The sequence below is a fragment of the Engystomops pustulosus genome, chromosome 6, assembly GCF_040894005.1.
Source record: "Engystomops pustulosus chromosome 6, aEngPut4.maternal, whole genome shotgun sequence".
Classification (NCBI taxonomy): Eukaryota; Metazoa; Chordata; class Amphibia; order Anura; family Leptodactylidae; genus Engystomops; species Engystomops pustulosus.
Genome location: NC_092416.1, coordinates 48,534,532 through 48,550,963, shown reverse-complemented (window position 1 = coordinate 48,550,963; position 16,432 = coordinate 48,534,532). Strand labels below are relative to the sequence as shown.

The 16,432-nt window shown below is 43.8% G+C and overlaps 1 long non-coding RNA gene across 2 annotated transcripts in view; it reads right to left on the bottom strand.

Annotated features, from left to right (window-relative positions):
• LOC140065680 (uncharacterized) overlaps nucleotides 1–15,520 on the bottom strand; it is a 30,187-nt gene extending 14,667 nt beyond the window's left edge. Inside the window, exons 1-2 of one of the 2 annotated variants that reach the window (XR_011848020.1) lie at nucleotides 15,482–15,520; nucleotides 9,329–9,485 (exon numbers count right to left, since the gene is read on the bottom strand). This is a non-coding gene — a long non-coding RNA (uncharacterized lncRNA). Of the gene's footprint in view, nucleotides 1–9,328; nucleotides 9,486–14,643; nucleotides 14,904–15,481 lie in introns of those variants that run through there. The other variant, XR_011848019.1, reaches the window with a different exon arrangement.
• Between the last annotated feature and the right edge of the window lie 912 nt (nucleotides 15,521–16,432).

The window sequence follows — 16,432 nt, the reverse complement described above, 5'->3', positions numbered from 1 at the left end:
GGCACAGCAGCAGTGCCGTCGCTAAGCGACAGCAGGCGGTGCTCAAACTGCTGAGCCTAGGCGATAAAAGGCACACCGCCCAAGAACTATTACAGGGCATCACGGCGCAGACTGATCTGTGGCTGGCACCGCTGAACCTGAAGCCAGGCATGGTTGTGTGTGACAACGGCCGTACCCTGGTGGCGGCTCCGCAACTCGGCAGACTGACACATGTGCCATGCCTGGCCCATGTGTTAAATCTGATAGTTCAGCGTTTCCTCAAGACATACCCCAATCTGTCAGATTTGCTCACGAAGGTGCGCCGCATCTGTGCGCATTTCAGGAAGTCCAGCACAGATGCTGCCACTCTCAGGGCAGCGCAGCGCCGCCTCCAACTGCCCGCTCACCGACTGTTGTGCGACGTGCCCACGAGGTGGAATTCAACATTAACCATGTTATCCAGAGTTTACCAGCAGCGCAGAGCAATTGTAGACTGCCAGATGTCAACTTCCACCAGAACTGGTAGTCAGGTCAGTCAGCTTCCTCAAGTCTACAATGAGGAGTGGACGTGGATGTCTGATATCTGTCAGGTGCTGAGTAACTTTGAGGAGTCAACACAGATGGTCAGTGGCGATGCCGCCATCATCAGCCTCACCATCCCGCTGCTTGGCCTGTTGAAAAACTCTCTGATCAGCATGAAGTCGGAAGCTTTGCGCTCGTCACAAGAGACGGGGGAAGAAGATTCCCTTGTTGATAGCCAAAGCACCCTCAGGTCTGTTTCTCAGCGCATATCGGAGGAGGTGGAGGAGGATGAGGAGGAAGAGGAGGAGAATGTTGGCGAGACACAAGAGGGGAGCATTGCTCAGACCTTCACTGTTCAGCGTGTATGGGCAGAAGAAGAGGAGTTGGAGGAGTTGGAGGAGGAGGAAATGGACAGTCAGGCCAGTGAGGGGAGTGAATTCTTGCGCGTTGGGACTCTGGCGCATATGGCAGATTTCATGCTAGGCTGCCTATCCCGTGACCCTCGCGTTCAAAGAATTTATTCCAGCACCGATTACTGGGTATTCACTCTCCTGGACCCACGGTACAAGCAAAATCTTTCCACTCTCATCCCTGGAGAGGAAAGGAGTGTGAGAATGCATGAATACCAGCAGGCCCTGGTGCACAAGCTGAAACAGTATTTCCCTTCTGACAGCGCTAGCGGCAGAGTGCGTAGTTCTGCGGGACAAGTAGCAAGGGAGAGTAGGCGAGCAGGCAGCTTGTCCAGCACTGGCAAGGGTACGCTTTACAAGGCTTTTGCCAGCTTTATGTCACCCCAGCAAGACACTGTCACCTGTCCCCAGTCTCGGCAGAGTAGGGCTGATCTTTACAGAAAGATGGTAAGGGAGTACGTAGCTGACCATACCATCGTCCTAAATGATCACAGAGCTCCCTACAACTACTGGGTTTCAAAGCTGGACATGTGGCACGAACTGGCGCTGTACGCCTTGGAGGTTCTTGCCTGCCCTGCCGCTAGCGTCTTGTCCGAGCGGGTTTTCAGTGCAGCTGGTGGCATCATCACCGATAAGCATACACGCCTGTCGACTGACAGCGCTGACAGGCTGACGCTTATTAAGATGAATAAAGCCTGGATTTCTCCTAATTTCCAATCTCCACCAGGTGAAGGAAGCTCAACCTGAATAATTTATGCACTCCTCCTCCTCCTCATTTTCCTCCTTCTCCTCCTCTTTGTACACTAAAGCAGAGGAAACTGGCTATTTTTTGACAGGGCCCACTGGCTCTAGCTATAGTACTTTATGCATTTAATTTTTCTGGAGGGCCACCTACAGGCACCCAATCTATTCAATTTTTCTGGAGGGCCACCTACCTGCTCCTCTGGTTTGAAAACTTTTTTGGACTGCCACATACAGGCACTCAATCTATTTAATTTTTCTGGAGGACCACCTACCTGCTCCTCTGGTTTGAAAACTTTTTTGGACTGCCACATACAGGCACTCAATCTATTCCATTTTTCTGGAGGGCCACCTACCTGCTCCTCTGGTTTGAAAATTTTTTTGGACTGCCACATACAGGCACTCAATCTATTTCATTTTTCTGGAGGGCCACCTACCTGCTCCTCTGGTTTGAAAACTTTTTTGGACTGCCACATACAGGCCCTCAATCTATTCCATTTTTCTGGAGGGCCACCTACCTGCTCCTCTGGTTTGAAAACTTTTTTGGACTGCCACATACAGGCACTATCCAAATTAAATTGTCTCCATAGCAGCCTCCACACGTTGTCTCCATTGCTACCTCCAAAAGTCGTCCATATAGCTGCCTCCATACATCGTCCCCTTATCAAACGAGGTGTGTCAGGCACCAATTTGGGTTGTTTTCATGGATTCCACATCAAAGTTGTTAACTTTGTCGCCACCCTGCTGTGTTATCCACAAAATATACTGGCAAACTTCTACCATTTAGGGATATTATTTCAGCGCTTCTTGCGCATCTGTTTACATTCCCCTCATCCGCCATATCCCAAACTTATAAGAACGCTACTACACTTAACTTGGTGCAGGCTGGGACCGAGTCTGACCCTGGGGCTGGTCATATACTGCCGACGCCGAGGATTGCGGGGCCTACCTCGGTCCAGGTCTCAAAGGCCTACTATACCTCCTCCTCCTCCCACCCCTCCTCCACCTCCTCCTCCTCCGAATTACCATCCGTGGCCATGGCGCCATCAGTCGGTAGCTCTAGGCACAGCAGCAGTGCCGTCGCTAAGCGACAGCAGGCGGTGCTCAAACTGCTGAGCCTAGGCGATAAAAGGCACACCGCCCAAGAGCTATTACAGGGCATTCCACATCAAACTTGTTAACTTTGTCGCCACCCTGCTGTGTAATCCACAAAATATACTGGCAAACTTTTATCATGTACCGATATTATTTCAGCGCTTCTTGCTCACCTCCTTTGGTTCCTCTCTGCCACCCATTGGTTTGAAGCCTGAGTCCATTTAGGGTATGTCGCAATGACACTCTCTAGCCTGCTGCCGCTGCCTCTGCATGCCGTCCCCTATAGTGTCAGGGTCAATTATTAGATGTTTTAGATGCTATCTAGCTTCATTCTGTCACTCTGTCATGGCCATGCTGTTGCCCATAATTTTGGCATAATGGTGCGATTATGCAGCCTCAGAGGCATCCATGCATGCTGCCCCTGCTGTTTCCTGTCCATTTCCGTGGTGTTTCCATCCTTTTCTGAGGTTCCCAGGTGTTTGGCCAAGTTTCCCTGTGCAGAGCCTTGGTCCCCTTGGAAAATGCTCGAGTCTCCCATTGACTTCAATGGGGCTCGTTATTCGAGACGAGCACTCGAGCATCGGGAAAAGTTCGTCTCGAATAACGAGTACCCGAGCATTTTAGTGCTCGCTCATCTCTAATAAAGAACATCTCCATTCAAAATTATTCATTAATATTATTATTACAATTTTCGCAAGTTTTCTAGACTCCTCTGGTCTTGACGTACATATTTCCTACTGAAGTACATGAGTATGCTTCTTTTGAGTTTTTTCATTTTGTTATGCCTTCTCCAGCCTAGTTCACACACATGCTTGGTAGGTTCTGTTATAAACTCCCACTATAAATAATGGAAGTGTTATGAAATGTAACCTTCCATACGTTGTTGCCAATGGCGAACATAAGGTAAACAGAACATTGGGGCAGATTTACTTACCGGGTCCAAATCTGGCGGGTTGTCCGACGGCCACGCCCCCCCGATTTGTGTCGTGTGAAACCCGGCGCCAATCTACACAATCCGATCACGTGCGCCAAAATCCCGGGGCAATTCGATGCAAAAAGGAAATAGTAGGGAAACCCGAAGAAAATGCGTCCAACAGACACTTAGTAAATGAGTTAACCCAAATTAGATACGTCCTAAATAGGAGTTAGGGTGACTTCCCCCCAGCCTAAATCACAACACCCTACAAAAAGGGGAACTCACAAAATATATTAAAAATATTACTTTTTTTATATTAAAACAAAACCACACATTGACAAAGTTTTACATAGATTTTTAAAATGATCCCAAGAATAAGATGGAGCCAGGCAACCCAGCTGTAGCAAACCAGTATTGCATTCTATAAACTGTTGCTAATACTCATTATGTTTCAGTATCTAGATACATTGATTAATCCAAACGATTTCTTTCTATAGTAAACGTTAGGCTGATTGTTACCTTACTGCTGTGGCTGCCTTCTGCCCCTCGCCCCATTAGTAGATGAGCCCCATTGTTTGGAATTCTTCTTCTCAATCTTGGTCTTCTTCTACTTTCGTGGAGCTCAGTAGAGTAGAAAATCATCCTTATCAGGTTTGCTAAATTTAAATCATGATCTTTACTAGGTCCATTCATTTTTTTTGTTTTCTCTATATGACAGACCTGGTCTAAACATTACCAAACATCCTCAATAATGTCAATGTGACGTAGTTGTGATACCAGCCCAAGTGCAAGAATACTGCTGTTTCTGCATTAAAGCAGACAACTTTTTTAATAATATAAAAATAAGGGTATTCCATGAGTTTCATATGACTTTTAAGTCCTCCCACTGGAACGGTTCCTTATTCTAACATCTTATAATAACATTTAAACTTTTGTGAGATGCCAAGTTAAAAGTCAATGCTATTTGTAAAGCCAAGTCATTTAGAAATCTGTAATTGGATGACGTGATATTTAAAGCTTTGGTTTGCTGCCAGTTGGGAGCCCCATGTTACTGACCCTAATCGCCAGCTGTGTGGTTACTATGCCTTCCAGAATCTGGCTGGCACAACACATCTTGGCATCAATGAGCTCATCATGTAAATCACTCTTTTCAGTAGGATCTGAACAGACACTGGGCTGTGATGAACACCAAAAGACCCTCCACAAGCAACAGCAGTGTTTGATGGCTTCAGAGGTGGCAGACAGTGATCTTTAAGTATGTGACTATCTTTATTCCACATGCCAAACTGCCCCTGGCTAATCTGGCCAATGGGCTTTGGGAAGTAATACTGGTATACATAGCTGGCAGTGTGCGGCTGAGGAAGTAAAACTGGAATCCGGACAGATGTAAGGTTCATCTAGCTCATAGCTACATCCTGGCCGCAGTGGTTAGGGCAGACAGCATTGATCCATCGTCATTGGCAGGGACAAGCATGATTTTCTAACCCCCAAGCGTCACAGATTGTTACCCAAGCTGTCTAAATTGTATAAATACTTAATGATGCCACTGCTGCCCTTCAGCAACACACATGGAAGTACCCTTGGGCATACTGTCAATGTGCCATAACTATTTGTCCAGCTTATTCTGACTTTTAGGACTCAATCAAATGATAAATGGTGTCTTCCTATAAATATCTTATATATGTCTAGGAATATCTCAAAGGAATGTAAAATATATTCCGGATATTTGTTTATGGTAAATTTTATTATTATATTGGCTTTAAGTGAATGTCCAAACTTGACTTACTCTTTCGAATCATATCTATTTATATCTTTTAATATCTTTTAGTATTTTCAGAAGCAGGGTGCCAGATGCCAGATAGACATAGATAAATGAATGGATTTTGTTTGCCCGTAGTCACCCATAGGGGGAGCTTAACAGCTAACTGTGCACTCAGAAACTGAAGATTAAACACTTTGGGCATTTGTTACCTCTTGTGATGATTTTTCCTCTTTTTCTCAAACATTACAAGTTGTGGATGGGTAGCACATTGGAATGGGTGCAGTCGAGGATGAGAATATTGTATGGGAAGGCAAGTGCATTTTACTTTTTAACACTATTCTTACACTTTCCAACATTTACTTAAAGCCAAGCCATTTTAGAAATAAGAACAAAATTTTGGATCTGTGGTGAAACTATCCAAAATATCAAATGTATGAGAAGACCAACACCAGTGCCACATTATCAGTACAGTTAAAGTCACATTCAGTCAATTGTACATCTTTGTTTTCAGTGCATTAAACCATAATGTTTTCCATTGGAACCTACCCTCTCCCCAATCTAAAATCCTCATCCCAGTTTTGATTTGATTGCCGGAGTTATAATAGATGTTGCTATTCATCAGATATTTTTTTTTACCCTGTTTATTAGAGTATTGTATCAGGATGTCAACAGAAGTCTCCAAGCAGAACACATTGGGATTAAGGGGATCTGAAGGGTTTGGGCGCATGGGAATCCACACTTACTTTAAGCTCTTGTTATTGTATAAAACCTCTGCTCCAGAGATGGTCAAGGGTAAAGTGAAACCAATTTTTAACTTTTGCAACTTACTGTTGGAAGTTGGAAAACTGAGAAAGCAACAAATAAAATACAGCGGAAATTTGTTTTTGAAATTAACCTTCCAAGTTGGGAAGAGGGATTAATCAGTGTAGTATCTATACCAGTGTCTTCCTATCTCTGTAGGTTACATGTAAGGATGTGCCCAATGTGTCATTATATTAACTGACATTCTTAATGTAAACATTGGTTTATGTTTGCTCGCTGTATTGATTGATTTGCATCATCATCATCATCAGTCTGCAGCTCTGCTATGACACATAAACAGTGTAACTTGCAGTCAGATCCTTGTATCCTGTATTTTGGTGCTTTAACCTTCAGCTTGTGTTCTGAACACCCTCCTGCCTTGTGATTCTGTACTTCATTTGCCCTCTTTGTTGTGACCCGGCTCTGGGGATTATTCTTCTGTGTTTGTTTGTTTTATCTTGTTTCCTTTACGTTGTTTCCCCTTACCATTTAGGGTAAGTCGAGGCAAGTAGGCATACACAGCTTGTAATGGGATAAGTCTCAAGGTCCACTGTTGCTGTCTGTTTCTTAGTATGTTCCCAGACTTGTTATATCTGTCTGTGCAGTGCAGTTTGTCTATGCAGTGCAGTAGATAGATTGCATTGAAGATCATTAGGTATATATTATATATCACTTCTCATGACGCTAATGCCCAATTGAGATGGATAGATAGATGTTATGTATTAGTTCTCATCAAGTTTAGTATTGAGCTTAATATTCTGAATTACTTATTTTAGAGATTGAAAAATACTTTGGAAATGTTTTGAGGTCACTGTAGTGAAGTAATGGGATATATTGTGGCATCCACAAGGATTAAGAGATCTGTAACACTCATTACAAGCTTTTACAATGTCACAGCCCACAAGACCTATGTAATGGGACCCTGTAACCTCCTGATACTATGAGTCTTGTAAAAACACAGCTGGACCTTCTATATGTTCTTCCATCATACATTTACAAGAGGATATCTTGTGTCCTTTCTACATATTACATACAGGCTTAGGTTTAACATAACCCATCAAATACGTGCTATGGCTAATAACCTGTATGGAAAATATAGGCTGGACAAGTGTTAGCACTTCATTTTTTTAATATTCTTGGCTCAGCTATGATGGGAATAGGAAAGTAGACTAGTGACATCACTAGTAAAAGAAAGGGTATGGAGAAACAAGAATTCACACTCCTCATTCTGACTATTATTATGTAATGCAATCTTCAACTTAAAGAAAAAAAAATCGGCTCTTGAAAATCACTGCCCTGAGTAATTCCTATATAGTTTCCCCAGGGGTTTGAGATACCCTAATATTTACAATGTAACCCCTGTACAAGCATCATGACTACAACAGGGCATCCCCAGGCTGTGACCTGGTCAGGGACTAAGCTGGAATTAATAGTAAATGTCAAGCCAAGGGATAACTAAAGGGATTATCCATATTCTTCCAATAATTGATATTTTTGTGCAATATATATATATATATATATTTATATATATATATATATATATATATTTATATAATTTTCCAATATCCTTTCTGTACCAATTCCTTGCTGTTTTATAGGAAGCTTCAATGATTACTTCCTGTGGATAAAAAATGGTACCTAGCTCTGTAACATCACACAGGTGAACGGCTCATCATATATAGCAGAGTAATCAGAACGGTGTGTTATAATAAGCTGTGCACCAGTGTGACTTCACATGACCACAGACAATATAAATCTGCCGAAAGTGGACAATCCCTTTAAGTAGCATGGTGAAAGATTTAAAAGTGATAGATTTAGCACTTTTACATGATACTTTGTCCTCCCAGACATGTGTATGCTTGTTTTGACAAGTGTTCTCTGTGTGAAAAGGCGAAAAGGCACTAGTTGTGGATCATATCACTACATGTCATTACATTTCCCTCGACGTCTGCCTTCGGGGTAAAATCAAGAGTAAATGACTCCAACAGTCCTAAAGTCGGAGGGTACCAGTGATACTGGTCTATTATATATAACCCACCTAGGATTGTGTCCATAATCTGCTATATATTGTACCTACTACATGCAAGGCTCATGATATATAAGATTTCTTTTCCGTTCCCATGGGCCTTGCGACTCTCTCTCTTGTATTCCCTATTGTTTGCGCTGGATAACTTACCTATCTAAGAGCCGATGTATTCCACAAACACTGATCTAAAGCCAACATTTTCCCCCTTTTTATAAAGAAGACGGCATAAGTTCACCGCTGATTGAAACAGCAGGTAGACTCTTTCAAGACTTCATACTATTTGATTAAAAATATCTACTGTATGTGCCACAGGCCTTGATATGTCCCCCGTGCCCTATTTAACATCTGCTGCGCGTCCCAGAGCAGCCAACAGTGGAAAACAAGCCCCCGGAGACTGGATCTAAAAGGGAAAAACAAAGCCATCGATACGCTAAAGCCATCAGACATAAAGAAATCCTTCGAATGAGTTTCTGCTGATTCCCGACAACATTGCAGCTTATTCTATTCTAGGTGAAATCCATGTTCATATCCATGGCACGTGGCTCATCTGCGGTGTCTATACACCTTACGGACAGTAATGTATCTACGTCTAATTCGTAGTCTGATGTTATAATGGAATTTCAGTAATAATGTTGTACATAGAAAAGCAATATCATGTATCACAGCTGTAGGTGGTAGGAGCCCAGTGTGGTTCTGCATGTAGGAGTGTGCATGGAAACAGTCCTATAGTCTCGCAGGAAGCTATTGTGTTTGCTGGGAGGACGTACATGCACACAAAGCCCTCGGGGTATTTTAATGCAGATTTCTGCTGCTGCTGTTAGAATAATGAGCCGATATGTGAAGTACAAAGCATATCATCTGATATGATACAGGAACGCGGATTGTAGCATATTGTTCCTGCAAATATTGAATATATAGGTTCTGAGCAGAATAGCCTTCGATGTTTACTATATGCAATAGTTTTATATATATATTATCATCTTTTGGACCCCATTAACAAACACTTATAACTGGGTATTGCAGTCAAGGCTACGTGTAGGTGCTGAAAATGGACATATACTGTATAGTAGACTTACTCCAATAGGTGGGCAAAAGCTTCTTCTGTTTTTTTGGCTTTTATTTCCAGACCAAGTGATGATAAATCTTTGACAACCTAGGGCTCCATGGTTAGCAATGGTTTGTCCTCTAGCAATGGGATCTTCTGCTTTTTCCCTTTGAGTTTACATGGATTTCCTGTAGACATGAAGTTTATTTGCTACATATGACAATTTACATTGTGAATTCTACTAAAGTTATGAACTGAGATGATTCTACAGCGATGCAGAATATGATGTAGCTATGCAAGACAATATAAAGATATAAAAATCACTGTGCATTTGTATGTTGTGTACTGTAGGTGTGTCATGTGTACTTGACTTGTGTGGTGTGTATTCTGCACTTGCATGACGTGTGTGCTGCACTTGTATAATGTGTATGCTGCACTTGTATGATGTGTAATGTGTGCATGTGGGATGTGTGTTCTACACTTATGGGATGTGTGAGCTTCACTTGTGGTATTTGTGTGCTGCACTTATGGGATGTGTGTTCTACACTTGTGGGAGTGTGTTCTACACTTGTGATATATGTGTGCTGCACTTGTGGGATGTGTGTGCTGCACTTGTGGGATGTTTGTGCTGCACTTGTGGGATGTTTGTGCTGCACTTGTTGGATGTGTGTGCTACACTTGTGGGATATGTGCGCTGCACTTGTGGGATGTGTGAGCTGCACTTGTCACTGCTGTGCTCTATAGTAGAGATGTGTGCTGGTAGTTCCTCCACTGTGTGTGTTCTATACTTGTGGGATGTGTGTGCTCCACTTGTGGGATGTGCATTCTATACTTGTGGGAAGTGTGTTCCCACAAGTGGTATATGTGGTATATGAGTGCTTTACTTATGGGATGTGCATTCTACACTTGTGAGATGTGTGTGCTGCACTTGTGGGAATGTTTGTGCTGCACATGTGGCATGTGTGCGCTGCACGTGTGGGATGTGTGACTGCACGTGTGGGATGTGTGCGCTGCACGTGTGGGATGTTGCGCTGCACGTGTACGGGGTGTGTGCTGCACTTGTTGGATGTGTGTGCTGCACTTGTTGGATGTGTTTCCTGCACTTGTGGGATGTGTGTGCTGCACTTGTGGGATGTGTGCGCTGCACGTGTGGGATGTGTGTGCTGCACTTGTGGGATATGTGTGCTGCACTTGTGGGATGTGTGTGCTGCACTTGTGGGATGTGTGCGCTGCACTTGTGGGATGGGTGCGCTGCACTTGTGGTATATGTGCGCTACACTTGTGGGATGTGTATGCTGCACTTGTGGAATGTTTGTGCTGCACTTGTTGGATGTGTGTGCTACACTTGTGGGATGTGTGCGCTGCACTTGTGGGATGTGAGCGCTGCACTTGTGGGATGGGTGCGCTGCACTTGTGGAATATGTGCACTACACTTATGGGATGTGTATGCTGCACTTGTGGAATGTTTGTGCTGCACTTGTTGGATGTGTGTGCTACACTTGTGGGATGTGTGCGCTGCACTTGTGGTATATGTGCGCTACACTTGTGGGATGTGTGTGCTGCACTCGTGAGATGTGTGTGCTGCACTTGTGGGATGTGTGCGCTGCACGTGTGGGATGTGTGTGCTGCACTTGTGGGATATGTGTGCTGCACTTGTGGGATGTGTGTGCTGCACTTGTGGGATGTGTGCGCTGCACTTGTGGGATGGGTGCGCTGCACTTGTGGAATATGTGCACTACACTTATGGGATGTGTATGCTGCACTTGTGGAATGTTTGTGCTGCACTTGTTGGATGTGTGTGCTACACTTGTGGGATGTGTGCGCTGCACTTGTGGGATGGGTGCGCTGCACTTGTGGTATATGTGCGCTACACTTGTGGGATGTGTATGCTGCACTTGTGGAATGTTTGTGCTGCACTTGTTGGATGTGTGTGCTACACTTGTGGGATGTGTGCGCTGCACTTGTGGGATGTGAGCGCTGCACTTGTGGGATGGGTGCGCTGCACTTGTGGAATATGTGCACTACACTTATGGGATGTGTATGCTGCACTTGTGGAATGTTTGTGCTGCACTTGTTGGATGTGTGTGCTACACTTGTGGGATGTGTGCTACACTTGTGGGATGTGTGTGCTGCACTCGTGAGATGTGTGTGCTGCACTTGTGGGATGTTTGTGCTGCACTTGTTGGATGTGTGTGCTACACTTGTGGGATGTGTGCGCTGCACATGTGGGATGTGTGAGCTGCACTTGTGGGATGCAGGACCTTGGGAAAGCTGCATGCAGGCTGGCTGTCTATATAAACACATTACTTCTACATACACAGGAGCCGTCTGAACTCTCCAAATAGGACTAATGAACCTGGGCTGGATGCCTCATACACAGCAGCTGGGGAAGGTGCAGGGTTTGATTACTTCTGCCTGTCAGGGACAAGACAGTGATGACTTATTCTCGACTTATGATGGGCAGGACAAGGCTGAAGCAGTGCATAATTAGGGTAAGAAGAGAGAAATGGGGCAGCAAAGGAGCAATGGAACCATATTATCATAATTTTATAATAGTTTTTTCAGAAAAACCATGATGCTGCCACCAACATGTGTGACAGTGGGGGTGGTGTGTTCAGGGTGATGAGCTGTGTTGCTTTCACGCCAACCATATTGTTTGACATTGTGGCGAAAAAGTTCGATTTTGTTTTATTCTGACCAGAGCACCTTTTTCCACAAGTTTAGTGTCTTCCAGTTGGCATGTGGTAAACTTAATACAACACTCTTTATGAATAACTTTGAGAAATGGCTTCTTGACACTCCCATAAGAGCCAGAACTGGGCAGTTTCCGACTGATTGTTGTCCTATGGACAGACTCTGACCTGAGCTGTAGATCTCTACATTTCATGAGATCATTGGTCTCTTGGCTGCATCTCTGATCAATATTCTCCTAGTCTGCTATGAAAGTTTAGAGGGACGACGGGGTCTTGGTAGATTTGCAGTGGTCCTTCCATTTCAATATGATCGCTTGCACTGTGCTCCTTGGGATGTTTAAAGTTTGTGAAATCTTTTTGTATCCAAATCCAACTTTTAAACACAAGGCACTGTATATAAATGGTATTGAGGACAAGAGGCCACTATATGAGGGGGACAAAGGACTGGAGGCTACTATATAAGAAGGATGGAGGAGAACATCACTTATATAAGAGGGATTGAGGACAGGAGGCCACACAAATAGGGAGGATGGAGGATAGGAGGCCACAACACAACCAAGGTGGAGGATATGAGGCCACAACACGGCCAAGATAGAGGACAGGAGGCCACAAAAGTAATGGAGTATAAAATTAAAGAGGGGTATTATATGGGTCCATATAGGGTTGGCCACAGGAAGGGGCATTATACAATGTGGGGGCCAATAAGGTCAATATTATACTGTATTTGGAGGTGTGACAATGAATGGGAAAATGGCTGTGATTTCTGAAAAAGGGAGGGACCTTTTGTCCCTCTTTCCCTAGCCCAAAAGTTGGGATGTAGGTACATGAACACACAGTTTATCTCTCTCTTTGCTAGACATCTTGTCTCTTTCCTGAGTCTTGACCACAAATCTCCTTCTCAGTCAATCAATCCTTTTTTGCTGTAACTCCTCCTCTAGGTGGAAGTGGCATAGAGCTGGGAAATGTAGTCTAGTCTACTACTTGGGAGTATGTACGGGTGACTGCTTGTCTTAAACCCTGTTTTACCTTAATTTCACTGTCCATTTGATTGCATTTTGTGTTCCCAGCAGGGGCTACATGTACAACACTGGGGCTCATTTACCAACTGTCCACACTATCGTCGGATATTCTGATGATTTCCGATTTGCACCGCATTAAGCAGAGGTTTTTGGTGCACACAATCGGATTTTGGCGCATCGGCAACACAAATAGGGGGGGCGGCCATCGGACGATCCAACTGATTTGGACTAAGTGCAGATTTAAAATTAAAATTGTGTCGCAAGCAAGCATGCACTTACATGCACCGGGAAGAAGATGGTGAACTACGGCGGATCTAAGTGGGGAGCGACACATGCAGGATATTGGGCGCATTATGTAAGTGAATTGCGGCAGATGTGCATTCTAGTCGAACAACGCACCTCGGGGAACGCACAGGCACGGGTAAGTAAATGTGCCCCAATATGTACAATAATTGTTGCTTTATGTTCTAGCAAAGGGATCCATTGTTCTGATAAATTGCAATAACCAATATTAGTGTCATGTTGGCAAATTGACTCCTACCTTACTACTTTTTGCAAGTGTGGGTCAAATATGCATACTGGGGCTCATTTACTAAGGGTCGCGTGCTGCACTTTCGTCAGAATTTGCACCTATTTCGGGGATTTTTTTTGGCACAGCTGTGCTGGCTTCCATGCGACACAAATAGGGGGCGTATAATTCGGACTGAGCGCGGGATCTAACTTTTAAATTGTGTTGCAAGACCAAGCACTTAGATGCACCACTAAAAAGAAGGTGAACTCCATCGGACCTGAGTGGGGAAGCGACACATGCAGGATATCGGGGCACGATCTTAGTGCATCGGAGTTGGACAATCCACTTTTGATGAACTCCGGGGACAGAGTAAGTAAATGTGCCCCACTGTGTCTTCCCATAATCCTCCAAGTACCGGACAACATGACTTTCTACAGATACTACTGATGAATGGAAGTGAGTGACAGCTCATGGGGTTAATGGCATCTTACACCAGCTCCACAGAAACATAACAAGATTCTACACCGAAATACAACATTACGCCTAACAATATATTGTTTCTATTGTGTATCTGCACAATATCACCGGATTTAATCTAAAAAAACCCTTTTTCTCTATTTTTAGTTAATGCCCAAACAGAAATGGAGAATTGTAACCGGGATAGCAATTGTAAAGCTCCGAGCCCAGAGGCAGCCCTGGAAACGGAGACAAGAAATTAATAATAATAAAAAAGCGAGTGCCATAGCTCGCAGGCAGCAGACTAGAACACTGACATTCCATTATACCGTCTGTCTGCTGAATTCATTGAGCATCTGTGCTCTAAATAGGCTCGTTTTAAAGGGACACGTTCCAGTTAGTAACCAGAGAGTGCGGAAATCTAGAGGTGAGGAGATGCTGCTGCATAGCTGCGGAGTAATAACACACCTGTAATATTGATTTATAATCCTCCATCACATCTGCTGCACAGCGCACAATGTGGCGGGGAGGAAGCTGCTGGAATTAAACTGATTTCACGGAGACACACAAGTGGAGCTGTGTGAATTATGGACGAAGCTGTGTGTGACTACGGGCAGAGGCATCTTAATCATTGTGATGGATAACACCTTCTGTACGTGCCGCTTACCTGTTCACTATTCTGCAAGGCCACGTACAGAATGGAGCTCTAGAGAGGCTATATCTCAGGGTTTCAGCCAGTGGTGAGATTTTAATCCATGAGAATGATGATGGGAATTGCTGGTGTCTTTATTCTGCATCGACATGATATATAACTCTTATAATAAACTCGATCAAAGGGGTTTGCTATGTTACAAAGGCTATCACGGGAGATCCATGGTCAGTGATCGCCATTGATCTTGTATATATACGGGGAACACATCACTAGAATAGTGCTGCCCCTTCCCTATTATTTACATACCATGGGGGGATGTTTCAAAAGTGTTTCAGAGCAGAACTGTTCTAGTTGCCTATGGCAACCAATCAGAACTCAGCTTTCATTTTCCTGCTGGTGTTTTTTTTTTAAATGAAAACAAAGCTCTGATTGGTTTTCACGGCAACTAGAACAGTTTTAACTCAGACACTGCTAATAAAGTTCCCCCATAGTGGTAACCCCATAAGAGAATGTTCACATGTGTATTATTGAGAGGGGTTGGCCACTTAATCTTAAAGTTTTTTGTAATGTTTGTGTATAAGTGTGGGGGGCAGGATATTATTGTATATACTTGAGTATAAGCCGATCTGAGTATAAGCAAGAGCTCCTAATCTTACTACAAATAACTGGGAAAACATATTGACTGGAGTATAAGCCTAGGGTGGGAAATACATTGGTCAAAGCCTCCCCCAGTAATGTAATGCCCCAAGCAGCAACCTCCCCCAATAATGAAATGCCCCGTGCTGCATCCTCCCCTATAATGAAATGCCCCAGATCCCCTTATTGTAGAAAATAATTAAACTTACTTACTCACCTTCTGAAGCTCCTTTATGATCCGTGCGTCACCTCTTCCTTCTCCCATTCAGTTGGAACATAGAGGGCAGAGACTGTGCCCGGGACGCACACTATGACATCAGTAGTGGTCGCCGCTGCCAATGTCATTGTGTACACTGGGGGCAGAGAGCCGGGGCACATCTCTGCCCACTGTGTTTCACGTGAACGAGAGAAGGAAGAGGAGTTGCGTGGACCATCAGGGAGCATCTGAAGGAGAGTACGCAAGTAAATTCTTTTATACACTCGAGTATAAGCCAAGTTGGGGTATTTCAGCACATTTTTTTGTGCTGAAAATCTCGACTAATACATGAATATACGGTAAGTAATTTACCAATATACATTTATTAAAGGTTCTGCACTGCTTTTTTGATATGTAAAGTGAAGCCTCCTGTCTTTTTCCTATGGACATCAAATGGCTGCAGATTGAGGATCATGTGATCTCTAGCTGTCCATGAACAATCGCCCTACCAGGACCTTGATCATATATGCATGAATACTATGATAAAGTCCTGGCAGGGCGATTGGTCATGGACGGATAGAGATCACAGGACCCTCCATCAGCAGCTATTTTATGGTCAGGAATTTCCGGATGATGAGGGAAAAAAAAGAGGTTTTGATTTCATGTCAAGAAAGCGATGCAGGTAAATTACCTAAAACCTTGCCCCCCACACTTATACACTCATAAGTGTAAAAACATGAGGTAAAGTGGTCTTTAATGCTAAATCTCCTCCTATAAATGTAAATTGCTAACTGGGTGTTACTATTACACAATTTAGCAGTTGTAGAGTAAGTGGTACATTTTCAATTTAACAAGAAGAATTCAGACAATGTAGCTGTGATATGCATAGCTCTACTTTCCCAGAAGTTTTTCAGTCTTTCTATGTTTGTTTCCTGTCACGGAGAGAAGACTGAATGCAGTCTGGGGATGTGT